This window comes from Centroberyx affinis, unplaced genomic scaffold (genome assembly GCF_046629955.1).
Source record: "Centroberyx affinis isolate AG114_WGS23_722 - 3 ecotype Tasmania unplaced genomic scaffold, CSIRO-AGI_Caff_v1 ptg000367l_1, whole genome shotgun sequence".
NCBI classification, from domain to species: domain Eukaryota; kingdom Metazoa; phylum Chordata; class Actinopteri; order Beryciformes; family Berycidae; genus Centroberyx; species Centroberyx affinis.
The window spans coordinates 624,578-642,061 of NW_027279038.1; positions in this window are offsets into that span (position 1 = coordinate 624,578).

Here is a 17,484-nt window from a genome sequence, read left to right on the forward strand (position 1 = left end):
GTCAAACATCAATTTCAAAGTCCATTTCGGGTAATTGAACATCCTTACAATATGCAGTTTCTAAGTGTATTGTAGCCTCATCTCACAGCCAACCCTCAATCATTCTCAATAACCCGTTTTGTTCATACATCTCATTTTTGTTGTCAGCGTTGACAGTATCACACACTGCAAGCAAGGTTTCCCCATGATCATTCTGATGTTGCGGAGTGAAAGATGATCAATTACAGTGTTGCCAACTCTCACTTCCCCTGTCTCTGTCACATATCACACTGGTGATATATGGTCGGATTCTAATAAATAATCTCACATTCTGGTCATTTTATGGAGAACATTTCCCATTAATTAGAGTGACAGACAAGTGGATGATATTAAAAACATGCATAATAAGAAGAAGGTGCTGAGTATTGCTCTGCCCCGCTTTCACCTGTTTCCTTCATACCTCTCTCTAATGATAGGAAGAGTATTTGAAATAATCTGTCAAAGAAATTCCTTGTTAAGACTGTATGCAGTGTGAATCCGTCCACACATGCACAGGAGACTTTATTTTAGCAATTTAGATTAACAATTACCTATTATTAGCATCCATGTAACATGTATAGTTATTGTATGTAGGTGACTTATGGGAGTTACTTGAAGAATAGATGGCTTAATAAATCTAAGTCTTAGCCTAATTAACTTGTCAGAACAGAAACTCTGAACTGATTCCTTTGATCATCATTTTAGATTCAGGGTTTCATTGATCTCAAGTCTCTCTGATGTCTTTTACAGTGATGAAGACTATGGACTGTAGCTGTCTTTGTCCATAAAAAATGCTAAATGTACGTGCCTGTGTGTGTGTGTGTGTGTGTGTGTGCACGGAGAGCGTGCAAAAACTGTAGAGACAAGCAACATTTTAATTTGGTTTCATTTATTTTAGCAATAAATTCCTTCAATCCACAAAGACATCATTCAAACTTATTCTATCATAGTTCTTGTAAGTTTATTACTAAAAATCAATCAAACATTTGTGGTATCTTGAGGGAATTTTCCAAAGAACTTCCTCAAATAGTCAAGATATAAGCGCCAACCCCACACCAAAAAGCAGGCTAGGAGAAAACACGCTGAATTAAAATGTCCAGACTCACAGGCTGACCCTCTCGAATTATGGTTTTACGTAGTCTGGCGTTAACTTAAGGGCTCAGCATAAATACTGAGTTTGCAAGGGTGTAGGGCTGCGAGACCGCATAAAAGGTGCTAATGGGTCACCTGACATCATATCCATAGTGCAATGAACTGTGGGAAATCTCAGTAGTAAAGTCTGCAGGGTAAAGTCTACAAATCAGCAAGTCCAGGGAAGTCTTGACTGAATTCAGCCATTAGGCCTTCAGCCATTAACTGGTTTCTGAACCATTTTTTGCAGCTTACTTTAAGATGTTATTTTTAATGATGAACAGCCTTTTTGATTGGAGTGCTATCCCAGCTTTGGAAAGTCACCTAGCAACTAACTGTAATCATTGGAGGTAAATTGGCTGCTATTTTATGCTGTCAGAACATCATTACTGAAAGGACTTACACACACTAACTCCCGCTATTTGCCCATTTTGTATATTATCCATTATTCTTCCATTAATGTGGGGGTTAAAGCTAAAAAATGGAGGTAGTGTGTGGAAGAAGTGGTGGAAAGTTGTGTGAGTGCTCCAGTGAGATGAAGTTAGAAGGTGGAGGGCAGAGGGAGTGCGTCCAGCGGTTCTCGTGGTGGAGAGGTAGCTAGTCTGTCGACTCCTTTGTCTGTGGAGAGAAGATAGCATGAGTCTTTCCATAGGAAATAATGCCGTTTTAGCGGAAACCGCTCCACAATGTGAACACAGCCTTATGGGGCAACTGAGGAGCTGGAATTGTCATCAGGTGTGATAGTGGACAAGCTCCAGCTGTGGGCCATTGTCTGCCTGATGGACATGGGATGACCTGTTCTTCCCACGGTGCAGCCGAGGGCATCACAAGCCAAATTCAGGTCAGTTGAGTTTAAGGTGAACCTTAAAGAGAAGTTAAGGTATAAAACTTAACTAAGAGTTTTTGTGCAACCGGGCACGCGGTAAGGAACCAGCATTTGGAAGGTGTCACTAAATGAAGTTCTCGTTAACGGTGAGCTGGATAAAGATCTTTGGGACACTAGTAATGACATGGCCATCTAGCATCCCTTTGGGGCTAACCGAGCCCCACTCTCTGCTGTTAATTTACATACATCCACGTCTTTTGTTGCCCTATAAACTTTTATGTTAGGTAACGTTGTTACCTGTGGTATCTAAGTGACGTTAGTGGAATTATTTAACCGATAACCGTGTTGTGATGCTTCAGTGCATTGAATTGAATTGAACACACACGCCGTGGGTCTGTACAGGATCTGTGCTTGTTTTTAATGAGCTCACTAGTGCCAATTTCACAACTAGTGGCCAAAAGTTGTGCTTCTGAGCTTCAACTTCAATCATTTGGTGGGATACCATGACCAGTAGAAAGCCTACTAAATATCAGGTCAAAGATGTCTCTGAAAGTTGTTATGACCAAATGTAATCTAGGGGTATGGGAGAGCAACATAATGCCCTTTAAGGTTGGTAAGAAGGTGATTTTATTGAGGGATGGACCTCCACTCACAAGTGAAGTGATTATCTAACTCAACCATTAGTCTTTCATTTGTGATTATGGGTTGTTGAAAATAAACACATTTTTTGAGCAGCACACAGTAATAGCACAGAGTATAACAAAGCTGCAAAGCCAGGATGTCTTTGTTGTCTGACAAAAAAAAAAAAAACGAAACGAGAAAAAAATATTCATCACCAAGACTACGATTGTGTGTGTGTGTATCTGTGTCTATTTTATGCTGCCTGTCCTAACCAACTTAAACCCTAAACACAAATTATTGTCAAATTTCATCACTGTATCAAAGGTGTGCACAAAAGAGACTCTTACATTAGTAATGTTTTGTAATACTACAATTTTGTATTAAGGAGAGGGCCGTGTTGAAACAGCAGAGCAAAGTAAAATTAATTTGTGTTATGCTGGATAAGAGTCGTGTTGAACGACACCGTAATAGGGCAAAGCAAGCAGAGTGCAAAGACAGATGCAATGGCTATTGAGTAAAAACAACTAGCCAATTAGTGAAAATTATTTCATGGTTGGAATCAGCAAAATGGGGCATGCACCACAGTGCTAGGGAGATTTTAAATTAGATCCATATTTTATCTTATACATCAATCTATCAAGTAGTCAGTGGTTTTAGGCTATAGCAAAAGCAACTCCCAAACTGATCAAAAATTGCAGGAAACCTGTCTTATTAGTTGAAGGGGCATCAAGACTAAAAGCTGGCCTAGCAATCAGGAGAACTTGGACGTGATGCATCGTCATACTGATACATGTAATGGTTTCTGCAGCATAAAAAATGAGATGGATTGACAACAAATTAAAACTCTCCCACACTGAAAAATAAATACAGGGATTCTGCACATTGGGCCCAATTCAGACCTTGTGCACGCCCCACTCCACCGATTACAATCCTGCAGTTACATGCAAGGATAAGCAGCCTCCTGCATGATGTACACTTGGGGTGATGAATATTTAAATGTCCATCTTCGTATTATCGTGCACGGATTCTGACTCAAACTTAACTACTTCCTTACATACTCAAATCCCTGCAAAAAATTACACCAAATACATGAAATAGGATATAAATTAAAGAAATGGATTGTGCCATGTTTTGAACAATGATTTGCAGAGACAGATATGAATTGGAAAAGACAGCATTCCATTCAATTGTCATGTAATGCAGACATGGCCATGACAAGGGTATGTGCAGTGTGTCAATGTGTCAATGCAATGAGCAGTGCAATTGGAGAATGGCTTGTCGGTGAGTTGGGTAGAAAGCAATTGTCACTAAGAAACAAACACTTTTGGTATAAAAAAATATATTTCAATTGATCTCTTATAAGCAAAAAAAGCCTAAAAACCTAAATCATTTGATTTAGCTTTTTATCTAATGTCCCAAGAGAAAATTTCCAATTCAATCTTCTTGCGCAGTCATCCCAAACAAAACTGAATTAAAGGTGGAAGGCATTTAAAGGCAATGCCTCAGCAGAAGGATATGAAAAGAGAAAAGCCAAGAGCCTGATTTTTCACCATACTGGTGGGAAAAAACCTATGTGCATGTGAAAACAAGGCCAAAACCTTCAGTGTGCACATTAAATAGACCAGATCTCAATAGGAACTGCGCAAATGTAAGTATCTGAATAAGACTTGTGTAATTTAACATAGTCTGAATTAAAGCCATTGTGTATACAGTATCTCAATATCTCAATATCTCATATCTCGCTTAAGAACAGGCGCATGATGATAATACTGATAAAAATAATAATCCTAACAACAACACAAATAATAATAATACTGTATATTTAAATGCAATAATATACATATGTCCATACATACAAATTCCATTTCAAAACAAAACTTTTATCAGTGTAAAAGCCCTAATTGAGCTCCAGGTCTAGTGCTCTCTTTCTTAAGAGTGTAGTCTTTTTGCCTTTGATCTTGACAAGCCTCATTATCTACCATAGCAACTAGAGCCACTGGAACAACAGGTCGATGTATTTGGTCAGGTTTTTCACTATGAAGGAGGACACCTCCTTCATAGTGAAAAATCTGTCATTTTTGATTCCTGGGTGAATTTTTATAGTATGGGATACTGTGAATCACACTGGCTGGAAAAATATTGTAAAATTGCGTTAAAATATGCAGCCTGTCCAGTCCAGTCACTCTTCACCTCATTACTTTGTAAAAGATCACTCATGTTTATGCTTGTATCTAAGGGATAATACACAATGATGGGTTAATTATAGGAAAAGCCACCCTAAAACACTTCAACACTGTTAAAAAAAACAGATTCTTTGGTCCATTTTATTGTTTGGTAGTGTATTTTTCTTACTCTGTGGATAACTGGCCAAATATAGACAAAGTCATGTCACGTCGAGACATTTCCAGCGCAGTTTAATGAGAAACTTCTCCACTATCTAAAACATCAGCTGTAAACATCAGGTTTTGATGTCATTCCCACAGAATCAAAGAGCAACAGCTTCTTTCCAGACTCACCATTTAGCACCGACGTTCAACGATCATACAGGGAAAAATCCTTTATTGAAACGACAGTAGCTTCAATAGACCATAATACAATGCAGCCACAAGGCATGTTGCGTTTTGAGTAAGGGTGCGACTCTCACTTTTTCTTGAGGCAACAGCAGCTATCGAGCTATCAATACTTTCACCAATGTGTTCTGCAAGCTGAAATTTCCATTCACCTCCAGAGGGCTTATACGCGTGGATTGGATTAGTTAAGAGAAGAAGAAGAAGGATCAGAATAGACGCTACAGTCTGGCGCTTGACAGTAAACTACAGCAGTCGGAGTCAAACAGCATCAAACAATCCATCACATGTTGAGCTGAATCCCAGTCCACCTAAACTGGTTGACAAAACTGGTCCCAGGAGCAAAAAATGTGGAACTGTTTCACTTACAGAACCGACGAAGACGGACACCCGACTGACATATCAAAACGCCTGTGCAAACGTTGCTACAAAGCTGTCCAAGTCAAGTGTGGCAACACAATGACTGATGCCGTTTCTTGTTCGGCATGGTATCACAGTAGTAAATTCTTTTATAGTAAACACAGTATTGAAATCAAAGTCAGAATTCTGTCATTGTGATAACTAGACAAGCAGACGTGTCTTGTCAATCAGAGTTAGGTGGTTAGATTGTAAAATCAAGTTTGATCAATGCTATTTTCAAAGACTTTGTTTTCTAACAGGTTTCTGAAAGGTTTCTGTGAAAACCCATTTATTCACTTGAGTATGACTAATGTGAAATTTAGAATGGTGATCAGACAGATTTGCTGGAAGTGCCTGTTATGTGCATATAACACTCCCAATCAGTCTATGGTACAATTGCCAACTAAGGATGAATGATACGAATGTGAGTGGTTGAATTATTTAAATGGTACAATGTTCATTGTATTTTAGAAGACATAAACTATGTTGTTTAAATACTCACCCATTGCTGAACATCCATTATAGTGTGGGTTTTTACAGTGAACTGAGTACGTATCTAGTAAATCTACTCATTTGTTTATGTATGTTTGTGTGTTCCTGTGATTCAGGCTATGGAGGCACTTTCAGATCCGTGCCAACCACACCAGACAGTCTGAGCAACAGACTGGCATGTTGCCATTCGACAAAGTTGAGCCCAACACAACATCATCCACCAGTGTAGCATTACTAAATAAAGCGGTGTACAATTAATATAGCAGGAGCCGAGCTGTAAACAGATAAATAACTGAGAATAAGTGCAAGTGAGTTGACTATTTTTAGGAGACAGAAAACTGTCTTAAGCAAGCAAGTTTGGTTAACAATATGGCTTTTGCTGATAAGAAGCAGGGAGTTGGATGCTATATAGTGCTGCTGCCCCGATAACCCCTCCCCTCCTTTCTCTCCGCTTCTGCTCTGTTTTGTTGTTGGTCATCTGGAAGTCAGTTAAAGACAGTGATTTATGCCTGGGGCTTCATGCAGCATAGCCTCATTACACACACAGCCATTTTGAGAATCAGCAGATAATTACAGTATACATCATAGACCTCATGGGGCCCCAGCAGATTCAGTCCATTCCATTGGCCTGTCATTTAGGCCATAGGGTCTCAGGAAAGGAAAACTGGATTCTTCCTGTACTTGGAATATAATTTTCTCTCTCCGTTTTATAGGATTTTCTCTGTTTTCAAATTAAATATGGGACATTGAATTGATATTTTTAATTGGTGTACTGTGAATACTCCACACTGATGTTTTGCTTATGGTATGTTTATATCCAGTGAGGTAAAGCAAGTACAGTATGGACATTTTAAGGCACTGAACTAGGTTTGATGATAATAAAACATGAATTTTACCTATATTTTGACATTGTAAATATTGTGTTTATATTCCTCAACACCTGAGTAAAACCTCACCTAAGTCATGATGGGTTAAGAAAGTTATAAAAAACTGACATACACTCTTCTTTCATCATCATTACCATAAGTGACTCAGAAACAGCTAAAGGAGTGATGCTAACAGCCTTTTTTCAATCTTCCATGAAGGGAACATTAACTCGTGCCCGAACTGAACTGAACCCCGAATATCTGGACCTTCGTCCTCGAGCCGAGCTGAACCCCGAATACTGGACCCCATGCACCCCTTTAGTGAGTACTAATGGTCCCGCTTCTCCTAATACAATCACCATAGCTTCATTCAACACCTGTCATCACTCCAATGAATCCAGGCTCATCCCAGATTTTGTTGTACAGCGGTTTTGCTTCAACATACCATGCAGTGAAAATAAGCTCTGTTATGATTTGCCAGATTCACTATCATTTCCTTATTCATGTCTCCATCCATGGCTGGGCATGTCTCCATGTGAGACATTGCACTAAACCAGACTTTATTTTCCTCATAGTTTCTCCTCATTTCTTTCCTACACAATGTTTAAGTATTTCTCGCCTCTTCATTGCTGACATATTACACTAACGACATCATTAAATCCAAGACCTAATGCGATGCTAATATTCATGCCATTTTACTTGAGTAATAAGTATTTGTCTCATTACCTCCATGCTTAGAAAACAGTGGGCTTGATAGTCATTTGGGGGTTGGAGGAGGTTTGCTTGTGTTGCTTTGCTTGCACACTGGTGAATCTTAATGATGTCAGTTTTTCTTACACTCTGTAGATACTGTTACTAACTACAGTATATCAACAGGGGGAGGGTTTTTTGAAAACTGAGAGTCTCACCATATTCTCCCCCCATTATAAACCAGAATGCCAATGCTGAAATACTTTGCAATCTGTAAAGCGCTTACTCATCATGTACATTGTACAAAAGGGCTGGTTGGAGATTTCTGTACCAGCACAGGCTTAGCCACTGGTATATGCTTATGTATAGGCTATTTTAGCATTCCTCATGTATGTATGAATGTGTGTTTGTTTCTTTGTTTGTTTGCTTGTTCTCTATCTATCTATCTATCCATCTATCCATCTATCTATCTATCTAGCTATCTATCTAGCTATCTATCTATCTTAGATAACACAGAAATGTGGAACATTTCAAGTCAGTATAGATAATATGTATAAGATTCTGTTTTGCTAACTGTCTTGGACGCGTGAGCAGAGATTGGCAAGCCTTTATGATCTCTGCACCCCCTGCATGGAATATTCCACAGAAAAACTTGAACCATGAGGCTCCTCTGTCTGAGTTCAAAGTCTTTCTTCTGGCATTAGTGAATCCATTGGGAGTTGTCATTGATTTGAATAAGTTGTTGTCAATAGAGCCCCTCTCTCTCTTTCCGCCTCTCCTTCTCTCCTCATTTTAAGCTTATTTGATATTGCTCTCATTGCTCTAGTTGTTGCTCTTGTTGTTGTGTATAACTGAATGAGTGTGGTTAGCAGGATGAAAAGGGGCAAATATGTACATGTTTGTACATTTATGCAAATATTAATAGCTTACAGTACAGGACAAAATATTGATCAATACATTTGACAGTCTGTCTTGCATCGTGTAAGAGCATTAATTCAATTAATCAATTCTTAATGTTTAATATGAATACTATAGAGAGAAAAACATTTTGATTGAAACATTTTTGTTTTAGAAAACATTTTTCTTGTAGTTATAGTCTCATTTCTCCCAAGACTGCATCTGCACCATTTAGCTCACAAGGGGAATGTATAGGCACAATGGTGACACAGGAACATGTGAACTTGTGATGGGCTGAATTCACCACAGGGTTGAAAGGCGCCTGTCATGTTGACTGCCACCCCCCACCCCACACACACACGCACACACACACACACACACACACACACACATACACACACACACACACACACACACACGCACATACAAGTGTCCCTCCCCACACCCCATTCCCCAGGCCATGTTTAATGTCTCCTCTGCAGGACAACTTATATTGGACACAGAAAGAAAACAGACACTGCACAATGATACTGTAATGATACATTATTTTCTGTTTCACTGCTTTCCAGATCTAGCAGTATGACTGCAGTTTTGAACAACCTATCTCCTAAGACTCTCTCTCTCTCTCTCTCTCTCTCTAACTTCAGTCTTGCACGAAATGTCAGAATGCTTAGGAACAAGTAAGTACTATGCAGTGCTGTAGCTCAACATGTAATATCTCAGACGTTATCCCTGAGGCTCCAGTAATGTTCCCAAAGCAGCCCATACACGTTATTCCAGAACTTGTCTGATTTGAGGAAATGAAAACTCCACAGGAAAATTAAATGAACGGGGAAATGGTTTCTTTGTTTATGACCCGATTCTAGAATAACTCAGCTTTTTAATTTTTCCAATACTATTCCAATTATAATCCAATACCTTGTCACTTGCACAGATACACTTGCCTTATTAGATCAGGTTTCATATAAGCTTCCTTTATCAAATGCTACTGTATAGCGAGACTGAATGCTTTTATTAACTTGAGACATATCCCCCAAACATTAATGGTTGAGGGACCTGTGATATGATATATGGAATAGGCTAACTTTTGTGTCTCCCTGAAGCTTACAAAGTCAATATTTGGACTTTAGCCTGATTTAATGAACAGAATTTCTCTGAGAACTCTCGCAAGCTGTATTCAATGGGAGCTTACACCGGCTTCGTTAAAGCACTGTGCTGTTTGCTTATTGGGCCTCACCGGACTGAAGAAGCTCAAAGACAAACACACATGCACACACACACACTTACACACACACACAACATCTCCACAGAGGAGGCCCCTTTCTTCCAACCCAAGAGGGAATGATGACTCTCATTATCGCCTCAGAGCAAGATGGCCACAGCGCCCCTACTCAGCAGCCCTATTAAGTTACCAGACAGCTTTATTGTATTGGTGTTCGATAATTTCCTTTCCTCTGTCATTTGGAGTGCGTCAGGGAGTTGTTGTATGGTAGGGGAGGGGGTGGGGGAGTGGGGAGACATAATGTGAAAAGACACAGCTGGCTGAAATTATTTCCCTCCCAGTAGTTGGAGAATCATTGGTCTGACTATTAAGCACCCCTTAGTCACCTTTGCTTCTTTACGCAGTATGTTGCTCAGTCTCATGCAGAAATCAAGGGGAGGGGCTATGGGGGGCGTTTTATCATGTATTCAAATCACAACACACCAAAACTTGCATCCTCTAGATGTTTTGAAGTGTGGTAAATACATTAACAAAATGGAAAAGTCAGTACATAGACTGTGTACGTCCTATTGATTTATTGGGTTTCCACTCTGCTGGTCCCCAGCCTCATAAGGATCAATATATTTACCGCCATGTATATCTATTACCAGTGTCTGGAATATTGGTCTATTACCAGTGTCTGGAATATTGGAAACTTCCAAATCTACTAAAATATTGGTGTGGTGGGAATCCAAACAACTATTTCACATGCAGTATGTATGCATCAGCTAACCCAACATATTGTAGCTGAATTAATCATTCTTATACATTATAATTTTTGTGATGTTGCACCGTTTTTAGAGGTAAACTGTTTAGTTGGTCCATCATTACTTTGTGGGAAATAAAACATGCATGTACAATGTTTTAACTCAATCGTTTTATGTCTTATGGAAATCTTTGTCGTCCGTGGATATGAAAAAATCAACAATGGCTTCCCGATAATGTATTTTCATGTAGTAACATCGCAGCTTTGCATGCTTGTACCGTAGCAAGGTGACATTAGGCATGTTGTCAGAAACAATCTTTGTAGGTGTCACCATGGAGGCTGAAAATGAGCCAATGACAAATACAATTATGAGGTTTACACATAGGGTAAATGTATTATTCTCCAAAATGTACTTATTGACCAAGCGAGAAATCAGATTAGCACAGTGCTACAGACACTTGCAGCTATTAATGTTGACAGTGTGTGGACATTTGAATGAGACTGTGATGGAGTGTTAAGTCATATTTGTGCGTGAGCCGAGATGAGAGAGGTGATGTGAGGTGTTTTGGAGCTACGGTGTACAGTAGTTGGTTTTCATCTTGCAATTTTTCCGCTCCCTAAAATGCATTTTCAGCTCAGATTCTTCAGATTACCACCACAGGAGACTCTCAGTTCCGTATATATAATATGACATGGGGCAATACATCATTAACCATCATTTATCATGGGGTCACGTATTATAAGAATGCATTACTACTACGATTACTAGTAATCTTTGCAGTAATCTTGAGCATCATTTTTAGGGTGAGACAAGGAAATTAAATGGCATGTTCATATACAGTAGATCAAGGCACTGATTCAAACTGGTGGATTGATGGTCTAAATCAAAATAGACTGTGTGGTACCATAGAGATAAATATTATGAATTGGCATTGGTGAGCACTTCTTTCTGGCTGGTTGGAGGGATTCCATTAATTCTTAATAACCTGATGACTCTAGCAAAATTGTCATATTACTATTCCAAATTAATGAGAGTCAATGTAATACTTCTGCTGCTTTTTAATAGAAAAATAAAACATTGATGCGTATTTCAATCTTTCTAACTGTTTGTCCCTTAAATAAATTATTGCATCATTGGTGTTGCTGTAAAACAATTTTCCAGAACATTACAGAATTCCTATAAGGCAGTCCTCATGTAACCAAAAAGAACTTCCAATAATAATATTAATACAAATCATAATCATAATAATACCTAATTAAATCTTCCATATGATCATAAAACACCAGCAACTTGCATTTTATAATTACGCACATTGTAACATTACAATATATTACAGTATTTTATAAACTATGTTTACTTATAGCTAAATTGCTAATGTTAGCTAGCATCTGTAGTAGCCTAACATCACTGGGTTCGCCACTGAAGAGATTAAGGCAGCTGATCAGCTACAGATCTAGAAAGTAAAGGTCAAATAGATTCGCTAACTAAAGGAAAATAAAGGTCTTCTTTGCATTATTCCTGGTCATGTCTGCACACAGTCAGCATAGTTGGAGATATCAGGGCTCATTTTCCTACCTTCAGAAGAAGATTAATTATTGTACATTATAAAAACAACTTCCACAGACTTGAGAATTCCCCGAGCTAGATAATCCATCACAGCAAACATGTCATGGCTTTGTCAGAGTTTCTGTTTTAGCATTATTTCTTTGTGCGAGTTGAGTGTTCTCATATCAGTGCGCGCATTACATTCTGTGCTGCTTCCTGTCAATCACCTGACACGCACAGAAAGAAATGGAAGTCTCCACCAGGAAATAATCCCTCAAAACATGTCGCCTTACAAACGTAATTGACACATCCTTTTCTTTTTATTCAGGGTGTCTTTGTTAGTAGGGACAGCAGTTAATTACAAGCTATGTACGCATTGTAAAGTTTGTATTTTTAAAACGATGGAAAAACAAGTAAATATTAAAAAAATCAAATTACCTATGGCATGCATTGCAAAATGACTGGGTGAAATGTACACTAGATGTAGACAGTAGTAAATGGGCTATAACTCTAAATGACACTGGTATTCTCTTTTAAAGGTCAAAATCTCAAAATTTTAAAGGCCATAACTGCTACACCACTGGTCCAATTTTGACAAAACTTGGAGGGGTGATGCATAATGGCACTGTGCTCTGGCGTTTAAAAAATACACTGATTGACATGATGGGGATGCTATAATTAAAGGTCAAAATTTCAAACTTTGAAAGACCATGTTTGCTTCTCCCCTGGTCCGATTTTGACACAGGGATGATGATGCATCTTGCTACTGATCGCTGCCTGTATCAGTCATGGAGGATGACATGTTTACTTATTATTAATATTGTTTATTCAAATTTTATGATTCTTGTACTTCAGATATTAATCCATTATCATCAGACACATGTATCAAAATATTGCGCTGGCAAATTTTGTTATACATGTTGGAGCAATGACAATGATGGTTGATATCACATTGCTGCCTCCCCATCAGCTTTTATGAACTAATCAGTTCTTATTCATAATTGCCTACCTAAGGTCATCCTCATGAATCTCTGAACTTTCTCTATTGCCATGATTTGAGAAACGTGACAAATTAACTAATCCAACCAATTTTGAATCACTAAAATCATTCAAATAAAGATGACAAGATGACCAGAGATCAAAGAAAACAGATTATCACCTGCTACTTCAATATTTCTCACTGTTAATCTTCCAGAAATCATAAACCTTTTATTAGGTGTTTGGGAAGAACCCTCTGTAAGAGCCGGCTCTGTGTGCGTGCATGTGTTCGTAACACTTTTTGTAATGCGCAGTGCTTAGGGGAATTACGGTATGCGCTCTCAACTTGTTCTCATATCTTTTTGTAGCTATATTTACGAAAAGTGAAGCACTGTAATTTGGTATGATATTGTACGAATCGAGTGAAACAGGAGGCAGAGATCACATGAGTGAAACAGGCAGTAGTTTGACAAAACAATAGCAGGGAAGCACCAGTCACACCACTTACCAAAACTCAACCTTAACCGAAGTTATTTTAGTTCCCTAACCTTAACCCTAACCTTAACAAAGTTGTTAAACTTTTTGTGTATAGTTCCGTGCAGCACAGTATGGTCCAAGCCTCTTTCAACATTGCAAATAACTCTCAGTTCTAGTTGAGCCTCTCATAATTTTTTGGTCAAGTCATGCTCAGAGATTTACCATTTTAGATCACTGCAACTCAATGTAGCCTTTGTACAGAAATGTGTTATTTTATGTAACAAAGCTTTCTATTCAGATTTGGAATCTGCTGCAAGTTTTACAGGCTCTGTTGACAGGAAGACTTTTGGGTGAGATTCAGCACTGATCCTAAGAGAGGCTTCATTGTTCTGCACTTATCATCGTGAGTCTAAGTCTGAGATTATGTCTCAATCAGGCTAAGGAGCAGAGGAGAGAAATGCTGAATGGACTGCAGAATGCAAAAATGCGATTAAACGGGAGAAGAGAGGAGTGTCCCTGGACAATGTTACCATATATAAAACATGTTCTGTCATATTCTAAAATTCTACATGAATTTCCTTAATGCTTTGTTTTACCCAACTTTTAAATTTCTTGATCATTGATGCTCCATTTATAATGTGGTAGAGAACCTTTATATATTGTAATTGAATGCTATGCTAAGGTGCTAGTTAGCTAGCTAGCTAAAATAATTACTTGAAATTATGATAAGCAGGTTTGCCACTGAACTTAATTTGTTTGCATTTAATATTCACCAAATAATACTGCGTGTGTCAAAAGTAGGTATACATTTTTGTATACATTAAATGTGTGACAGCATTGCAGGGGTAACGCAAGAATGTGTTAACAATGAGGACAGAAGTCTTACTAGAGATATTCTAAAATGGAGGGAGATTTGCCAAATGACCAGGTGTGAATGAGGTTGTGTAGCTAAAATGCCAATTCATGTGAATTTGCAGCTATCAGACCTCAATGTTTTTGTGGTTTTGGAATGAACTCTGTCCCAACATTTCTGAACACCATAGATTGCATAGCCATGGACTGACAATTTGAATAGATTTTATTTTTCTGACGCATCTTCCCTACCATTATAGCTAGCCTAACCAATGGTTAGAATGCCAAGTGGTCTCAAATAGAAATGTATTTTTTCCGACAGTATTACAACATTGTCAGCAGTTCGTAAATAGAAATTTCCTTTTGTAACAAACATCACTTGTCATCTATCATTGATATTGTTCGGTAGCTCTAGTACATAGAGGTATAATTTATTTTGTAGTATTGATAAATGCTTAAATTGAATGTTTATTTAGTTAAAAATGTCTAAAATCATACAGCTTTGTTTTTCATTATTATTATTATTATTAGATGGTCAGGAGGAGCACCTCTATAAGAGCTGGGCTCTGTGTGTGCGTTCGTGTTCATTCGTCCATTCGTTTATAACACTTTTTGTCGTGCACAGTGTTTAGGGGAATTAAGGTATGCACTATTTTGCCGGCGCAGAGCCCCAGGAGTTCTGAATAAGGGAATTATAGTGTGCGCTCATATACTAAGCAGTAAGGCAAAAGTCGAACAAGCATCAACCAACTGGAGGCTGGTGTGCTGTACATCCACACACCACAAAGTAGCTTGGGTATTTTCTAATTGTAGAGGGTAAGTCAACGCATGAATTAAATGTTCTTTAAGTTACTACAATGCTGTGCTACCTCTGCACTTTAGTGTTAACAGGTGGAGTTTTTAAAGTCAACACACTTTCACTCACTCCAATCATGCAAGTGCATTTCCAGTATAACAAGTCACACGCAAAGCACGCACACTTTCCATTTCACTGCTTGTAGCACCCTTGTTATCTGAAGCCTGTTGGATTCCATGGAAGAATCCAGTTGTCCAACACGAACAGAACAACCAATGAAAACCATGAGGACTTCATACACCCTCTTGCTTGTGACAGATCTGTGTGTCCTCATCTGCTTACTGGAAAAAGACAAAAACAGAGCTTTCGATCCCCGCATGCTTGTAGTGTGCTTGTGCATTCTCGTGCACATGCTGGAAAGACAGGTGACAAGTTTTAATAACTTTTTTCCCCCTATTGTTTTCACAAGTGCCAACTGTGTAACTGTTGGATAAAATTGTTATTGTACATCTGTCATGTGTTTGGAGTTTACCAAAAATAGCTCATACCGTTTCACTTTTCATGGGCTTGCAATGCCCAGTAAGACAGCTGGATATATATAACTACAACGTTACTTTGTGTGCCAAAATATAGCTGAGATCTGTTCTCAGCTATATTTTGGCACACATAGTGGAAACCTATACCTGGCTAAAATCCTGAAGTAACTGTGAAAAAGTCAGGAATAATGGTAATGACCTGGATTAAGCTGAAGTGGCTTTGTATGACACACTACTTATTCTTTACAGTGTTCGACTTTGCCTGAAGGTCAGTTTGGCCATTAGCTAGATCAGCCTAACACTGCATGTCCCACCTCTCCACTCCAATTCTTCTCATCTCCCTTTTCCTCTCCTTTCCTCTCCTCCCCTCTCCACAGTCTGAAGAGAGATGTGATGGGGCTAAATTTAACTTCACAGAAACCAAAGCTGAGATGTTAAAAGAGAACTCTTGCCAACTCGGTAACTGACTGCTGATCATGATCAACTTCACCTTCGCAAGCTGTCAGTATAACCTGCACCCATTTCTCCTCTACCCTTCCCTCCATCCTTCTTTCTTTTTATCCTCCTCCTCCACTTGATCCTCCCATCCCCTGTTTTATTAACAACAGAGCTGGTGGCTTGTGATAACTGGTCACTCCTCCAGGCGTTGAAAGGCAAGGACACTCTATTATCCTAGCTAGATGGATGGGTTGAAATATTGCCTGCAAGTGGTAGAGCCTGCCAAATCCTCCAGTCTTAAAACCCCTTTGTCTCTGACAGGGAAGAACATTAGTGAGAGGACCAGGTTCTGCGATGGGGATGTGCTTCTCTGAATACGGCACTGAGAGAGTAAGGGAGACAGACAAGTGTGTGTATGTGGAGGCAAATTCAGAAATTGTATTACGTCATTGTTTGGTCCTTGAATAAGAAAAATGTATGGAAAACTTCCAGTCTCATGAATAGCTATTGTGTAACTCCCACCCTCTGTCCTCCCTCTTCCTCTCGGTTTCTTTATGTATGTATGTGTGTGTGTGTGTGAGAGAGAGAGAGAGAGAGAGAGAGAGAGAGAGAGAGAGAGAGAGAGAGAGAGAGAGAGCGAGAGAGCGAGAGCGAGAGCGAGAGCGAGAGCGAGAGCGAGAGAGAGAATGCTCTGAACGCTACATGATAAACGTGGTACAAGCAGACAGCCAGGCAGTCAGATAGCAAGGTCAGATATTAATTAGTGTCCTAATTATTAGTGACCTTTACCTCAGAATGGTTCCAGACTTGATTTACCCTCTGTGTCTCCGCCAGTTCATTTAGTAATATGTAGCCTATTTGCAATTGAAACACTATCCAAATGGCAGTAGTCCATGCATCTTAAAATAAGCTGTTCAAACCAGCTGTTGTGTTTTAGTGCTTCTATACACCTAAATATTTTGGCAGCTTGGCTGTCTTTTTTTTTTTTTTTCTAAAAGGCATTGGGGTTATAAAGGATGACAGCCTTTTGTAATCATCACTCTGAAAACAAAGCAAGAGTAAGCATGTCTCCCCACTGGGTCAGTTAGTGACAAATATGTCACCTCATTTTGTAACTGTAGCCCCCATAATTGTAATTTTGAAAATGTATGAACATAGTTGTGAGATGCATCATTTCTCCAAGTTTTGTGAAAATCCAATCAGTGCCGTCTGAGATATCACGCTTGAAACATGGGCAAACAAACAAAGGATGTAGCCCTCCCAAACCAAACCTGACCAAAGCATTTCTGGTCAGGTTTAGGATTAATACATTTTATAGTTTTATTTGATTAATGTCCCAAGGGCATGTTTCCAATTCTATCTTTGTGTGTGGTTATCCTAAAGACAG